We start from the raw sequence: 7,224 nt of genomic DNA, 5'->3' as shown, positions 1-7,224 counted from the left end.
GATTAGGACTGAAGTGATGGGATTAGCAGACCTCTCCGTTTTGGAAAGGTGTAGGAGGGGAGAACAGAGACTTTGAAGCTGGCATTACTAATCACGGTGGGCGTGATACTCTGTATACCATACATGGGGTTGTGACATCAGAGATAAAAATGTAACGTGATTCATTCCGCGTGATTAATTCCGCTAGCATGTCACCGATGTCGCGCTCGACAGCCCTCCCTTTGCGAATCTCACACCCGAACGCAGTCACCGGGGAACGGAAGCTTTCAGTCACAGTTGTTACGTTTTGATTCTGACGTTACCAAAGTACAATTAATATTTTGTGAAGTACCATGTTGCTTTTGAAATAATATTTACAAAATCACATGTACTTTCTGCCTTCCCGCTATGAGGCAATCCCTCTGCTGTGATTACCCACCCTTGAATATGCTTCCCCCGTTTGTTATTGAAAAAGGTATGAAGGGCAAGTAGGCCCATGATGAAACTCTCTGGCAATTTTAACTCTCTCAAGTCCTTAAACCTGAAGGGAATATGTTCTGGGAATTAATGAATTCAACATGTGAGTGCAAGGAAAGCGACATGAAAGTATCGCCCCGGTCTGTTTTCTCTTACAACTGCGGCTGCATTCTTATTTTGTAGCTCTCTGCTCCGGGTCGTCTCTTCACACATCTTAACATCAAAAATAATACGCTAACTGGCTGTTGGAAGCTGTATTGCGAGCGCTGGCTCTGTTAGTCTAGCCGCCTGGTTGAATGAGGTGATAAAATTAGCATTAATGTGCTTCCTGAAAAGTAAATTAGCAGCTGGCTTTGATATTTCTCTGTGTTTATTTCTTTGTTATTGAATTAGGCAAGAGGTTTGGAATCTGTAAAACCAATTCTGACAACGTATCACAACAACTTTTCCCAAATCAAAAGAAAACAAAAGCCATTTTTAAACTTCAGACGGCATCAAAAGCACAAATGTGTCTTGATACTATTGTGTTCTTCATGCTGCATAATTTAGCTGAAGCCTTGCAAACAGCGGGATGCATTCGATGCATATTCCTCAGGCACTTCTCATTAGCTTTTGAAGGGGTTCTTTGTGTTTCATTATTAAAACAAATTTCACTGGTATGACCGTAACGCAATTACTCTGAGACATGTTACCGAAGCTGAAAAATTACAGACGTTTACGCTTTCATTGCTTCATCCCTAGTGTGGCAACAAATCATTTGTGCTCAGTATGAAAAGTCTGATTTCTTTAAATGGGCCATTTTCAGTAAGACTAAAGTGGAAGGAGGGCGATTCAAACACGTTATTCCATCCAGACTATGCCCCAGGGTGGATTTAGGATCACGTTAAGTGAACATTAATGTCTCGTTAAGATCAGTCCAAACGCCTCAAACATGCCGTACATCAGCTTTCTCCGAGGGCCTCCATGCGCTTGGCTGCTCACCCTGGGCAAATGAGAGAAGACAAGAACCCAGCTATTTTTAAAGCACACACTTCACAAGGCATCCACTGCCTCGTGCGGTCTGGTGGGTGATGGTGCAAAGAATGTCTGCTGGACAGTAGCAGGGTTAAACACCACAGTCGTGCCTGCAGGAGGCATAAGGAAAGGTCTCATATGACGATGTGGAACATAGAGTACAATAATCTACATGCAAGGAGCAGTTTTATAAGGGGTCATATTCTTTAGGGGCATAATGAGTCTATAACATACTTTGGTTAAAATTTCTCAATGGTAGTGTAAAAAACACTCTTTTTACCTTGTCAAAATCAGCCCTTTTTAGAGCAAGCTATTCTGTTGCATGTCCCTTTAAATGCTAATGAGCTGTGCTTGCCCCGCCCCTCTCTGCCGTGGAATGACAAACTGTAATGTTTACTTTAGCCGCATTTAGCTGCGAAACTTGTCATTTGCGAATGTGCATAAAAAACCCTTATACTCACTTCTGCTGTGGGTGAAGCTGCATCACGAATGATTCACACAAACATAGATGCATGTGTAGATCGGGATCGGCGCTTTCCTTTCAAAAACGAAAGTAATGTTAATCCTCTGCATCCTCAGCGGCTCAGATGTCAGGAGTAAATGACGACTGCTATGTTCATTATTACATCCAACAACAGAACACCTCAATCGGAGACATTCTTGTCGAAATTGTATTTCTGCCCATTAATACAAAAGATTTGTAAAGGCTTTGGTAAACATTTTAAATGACTAGTTAATTATTCCTTCTAAAAAAAAAAAAAAAAAGAAATATTAAAGTGCTATAAGTTTTTTTATATAAATATATAATTATCATTAAGAGCAGGTTGGAGTCTTCTACAACAGGTTTAAATGCATCTAAGGTCAGAAAACATTGTAGTTTTCTCAGAATATACATTTAATATTAGAGTCATTTGTCCATGATTTTGAAACGATTCGTTCAAAGCAGTTTTGAGCTTCAGTTCCCCTTCAGTAAACCCCTCCCTTCCATAAGCCTACTCTGCTCTGATTGGTCAGCAGGCCAAGGCTGTTGTGATTTGGTACAGAAGCATTAGTACTTGAGCAAGTCAGCGAGTGCCACCGTTGACAAAGCATGCATCTAAAATGATGACATAAAAACATTTTGTCTAACACTTATGCAAGCAAATCGTGCCCACAGCTGAAGTTTAGCTGCTAAACTGTAAACACTTTTTAAAAACAATAATGGTGGATATGTTAATTGAGTGCTAATTTGACTAACTGATGTAACAATACAGTTTGTAAACCAAAATATGTCTTTATTATTAAACCAAGTAATTAGAGCAATGACAGTCTACATTAATTGACACATTATTAGGAAAAAGTGCGTTCACAGCAAATTATCAGATCTATTTTAGTAAGACAGTAATATTGTGGTTTACCTGGAAATCTAAAGCTGCACCAGGTATACATCTCATATTAGCAGAAAAAAACTTTTTGATATTTTGAGCACTCGACTGAAAATGCACACATAGCATATCAATCACACTTAAACGTGTGGTTCGGAGACGCTTTTTGGAGACGACTTATCTTTCACAGAGAAGCATTTAGCAAATTACTTTTTCATAAACTTAAAAATAATTAATAAAAATGTAGATGTGACGGGGTTGAAACATTACCAGCAAAAAAGCACAGATAATAAAATCAAATTTTATTGTTAATATCCCAAGTACACTTTAATAGAAGGCCATGAGGGACATGACAAAATAGCTGGTGTCAACTGAAAAAAAAAAAAAAAAGATAATTTCTAGATAAAATGTATGTCATGTTTTTAAACCTAAAGGAGACATTTCAATTAATACTAAAAACTTTTAAAAATAGATTTTGGTGACCCAATAGAAAAAAAATGCACTTAAAAAGGTCAGAGGGACTCAAATCGTACCGGTTTCGTGGAATGACTCATATTTTCTGAAAACCCATATGACCTGCTCTTTAAGAATTTTAATAATTATGTTTTTAGAAGTTTTTTTAGAAAGCACAGTATGTTTTTAATTGTTCATCGAAGTCACAACAAAACTCTGTTATATGTATTAGCCTTATCTGTTAGTTTTCCAAATCAGCTTTTCCTGTGTATGGTTTAAGGGAGCGCTGGTGCATCCTGGACAGGTGGCCAGTCCATCACAGGGCTAATAATTATTATTATTATTGGATCTCATAAAATGATTGTTCCATTTACAGTGACTTGAGGTTTTATTTCTTGTTAAGAATCACACCTGACAACTGAGTCATATATGTACTGTATAGTAGGACTGTATGTCTAAAAACAACAATACTGTAAAAATATTTCGGTCCCACTTTATATTAGGTGGCTTTAACTACTATGTACTTACATTTAAATTAATAATTTGGTACAATGCACTTATTGTGTACATACATGTTTTTACATTGTACTTATATTTTTTTTAAATACCTATATGCAATTACATATGTAATTAATTTCTGTAATTACATTTATAGTTACACTGTTGACCCATACCTTACACCTTAATCCACCCATACCACCAATCCTGTCCCTAACCTTACCGGTATCCCACCTGAATATCAGCAAAAGTGTTTTGCAATACAATATGACCCAATAAGTACATTGTACTTATTTTCTGATGTAAGTACATAGTAGTTAAGGCCACCTAATATAAAGTGTGACCAATATTTTAATTTTGAAAGCAAGGTATGAGTTGACCTCAACCATTATTTCTCATCCAGACATCCACTAAGCATAAAATTCTTGCCTCACTTTCTGAACAGTTATCTAACCTTTCATACTGTATGAGTCTTACATTCCTAAATACCACCTGATTTGAACAGATGTCATAGAATGAGGTGTGCAGAATGTTCTTAAGTCAAGTTAGTTTAAAAGATTAGTTCACTGCTGGATTCAGATTTCCTGATGTCCAAGATGTTCATGTCTTTCTTTCTTCAGCCGAAAAGAAATGTTGGTTTTTAAGGAAAACATACCAGGGTTTCTCCATATAGTGGACTTCAATGGGGATCAATGGGTTGAAGGTCCTAACAGCAGTTTCAATGCAGCTTCAAAAGGCTCAACACGATCTCAGCCAAGGAATAAGGGTCTTGTCTAGCAAAACGATCGGCCATTTTCTAAAAAAAAGAAAAATGTATATACTTTTTAACCACAAATGCTTGTCTTGCACTAGCTCGACTTCACACATTGCATTATTATGTTGGAAAGGTCACGCGTTGAGGGCACTTAAGGGCACTTTCACACTAGCACGCTTGGTGCGCACCCGAGTTCGTCTGGCGTCAGAGTTCGTTACATCTGGCTGTAAAAGCTGTCCTGCGAACACGGGTGCACATCAGGGTACCGAACCCGAGACTACCTGAAGGAGGTGGTCTGAGTTCGGTTGCACTCAAACTGTAGCGCTTCGCATGAATATGAAAGCAACACAGACTCGAGTGCAATTGTTCAGGAAGTAAAGTAACCTGTGTATGCGTGCAGATGATTACAATGGATTTAGTTCAATAAAACACATGTAAGAGATAATAGCGTTGATGATTTTCCTTGGAATTCGAGCAGGAGTGAGCCTGCAGTGTATTCGTGCGTTTCGAGTGCAATCAGAGCGGCAAATGAATGACAATCAGTTGTATCCTCAAAATAGTATGTTTGCAGGCGGCAGGAAGCAGTCTAAATGCGACACATACAGTAAACCCAAGTGTTGTTTGCTCCGCTGAACATAATAGCATGAAATTAATAAAAAACACAATTTATTGTTTTCTATCATGTGCTGTGCATGTTTGTAATGATGTAATTTGAATGCAAATGCACCAGGGTTCGACAGAATCAAGTTGAGTGTGAAACCAGAACAAGCAACAAGCGATGCCATAGAAGAACCATTTTTGGTTCCACAATGAACCATTCAGTCAAAGGTTCTTTGAAGAACCATCTCTTTCTTACCTTTTTAGAATCTGAAGAACCTTCTTTCACACAAAGAACCTTTTGTGAAACAGAAAGGTTCTTCATGAAACCAGTTAGACAAAAACGGTTCTTCTATGGGATCGTTAAGCACCTTTATTTTTAAGAGTATAGGGCGAAAATCTCAGTATCTCCTCCAACTTCAAAATCGTCCAACATTGTTTTACCCTTTTTTTGCACATTCACTTTGTAAACACTGGGTAGTTCCGGCTACATCTACATGGCTAGATCTTTTCAACGTGACTATGTAATGCAAGGGCGTAGATTTGCTCTGGACATTGGTGGGGACCTATGACTCCACCCCACATGCCGCCATCCTCACATGTATGTCACCCAACACACCTTCTTGCATGGGAAAAAAAATCCACTGCATTTGGCGCTGCTTGTATCTGAACGCAGCCATAGCCTCTCACATGATAGCAGGGAAAGGCACAGCCAATCAAAATGTTCATATGTGACCCTGGACCACAAAACCAGTCATAAGGTTAAATTTGACAAAACTGAGATGTATACATCATATGAAAGCTCAATAAATAAGCTTTCTATTGATGTATGGTTTGTTAGGATAGAACACTATTTGGCCGAGATACATCTATTTGAAAATCTGGAATCTGAGGGTGCAAAAAAATCTAAATACTGAGAAAATCACCTTTAAAGTTGTCCAAATTAAGTTCTTAACAATGCATATTACTAATCAAAAATTAAATTTTAATATATTTATAGTAGGAATTTTACAAAAAAATCTTCATGGAACATGATCTTTACTTAATTTCCTAATGATTTTTGGCATAAAAGAAAAATCAATAATTTTGACCCATACAATGTATTGCTGGCTATTGCTACAAATATACCCCAGCGACTTAAGACTGGTTTTGTGGTCCAGGGTCACGTATGTGTTTTGGGGGCGGGAGGACTCAAGGAGAGAACGTGATTTATCCCTTTCTGCGTGTCTAGGTTAATGTTTACAGCGCAATTTATTTATTTATTTTTAAAGTGGATTAAATTATTGGTGGGGATATTTCAATGGTCGGAGGATATTGGTGGGGACACATCCCCTCTGTCCACCCTAAATCTACGCCCCTAATGTAATGTGTGATGTTGAGCTACACTCTTAAAAATAAAGGTGCTTCATGATGCCATAGAACAACCTTTTTGCCTAAATGGTTCCATAAAGAACCTTTTAACATCTGAAGAACCTTTCCGTTTCACAAAAGTTTCTTTGTGGCGAAAGAAGGTTCTTCAGATTATAAAAAGCTAAGAAAGAGATGATTCTTTAAAAAACCTTTGACTGAATGGTTCTTTGTGGAACCAAAAATGGTTCTTCTATGGCATCGCTTGAATAACCCTTTAAAGCAACTTTATTTTTAAGAGTGTAGTGCAAGACAAGATTTATTTAAGATAGATTTAATGAGAGAATAAATGATTGTTTCATTAGATAAGACCATTATTCTTTGGCTGGGATCATGTAGAGCACTTTGAAGCTGCATTGAAACTACAATTTGAACTTTCAACCCATTGGCTTCCATTGAAGTCCACCATATGGAGAAAAATCCTTGAATGTTTTCCTCAAAAACCTTAATTTCTTTTCGACTTAAGAAAGAAAGACATGAACATCTTGGATGACATGGGGTGAATAAATGATCAGGAAATTAATCCTTTAAGGACACCAGGCGGTTTCCACTTCGTGCCATTTTAAAACAGTTCTTTCAAAAGCACAAAATGAAACGCGTTAACCTTTCTTCCCTTAATCGCAATCAGAATTTTTTCATGTGTCAGTTTGTACATTTAAAAAATGAGATCAAGTAATAATC

This window comes from Garra rufa, chromosome 3 (assembly GCF_049309525.1).
Source record: "Garra rufa chromosome 3, GarRuf1.0, whole genome shotgun sequence".
Classification (NCBI taxonomy): domain Eukaryota; kingdom Metazoa; phylum Chordata; class Actinopteri; order Cypriniformes; family Cyprinidae; genus Garra; species Garra rufa.
Note: the sequence above shows the minus strand (reverse complement) of the source record.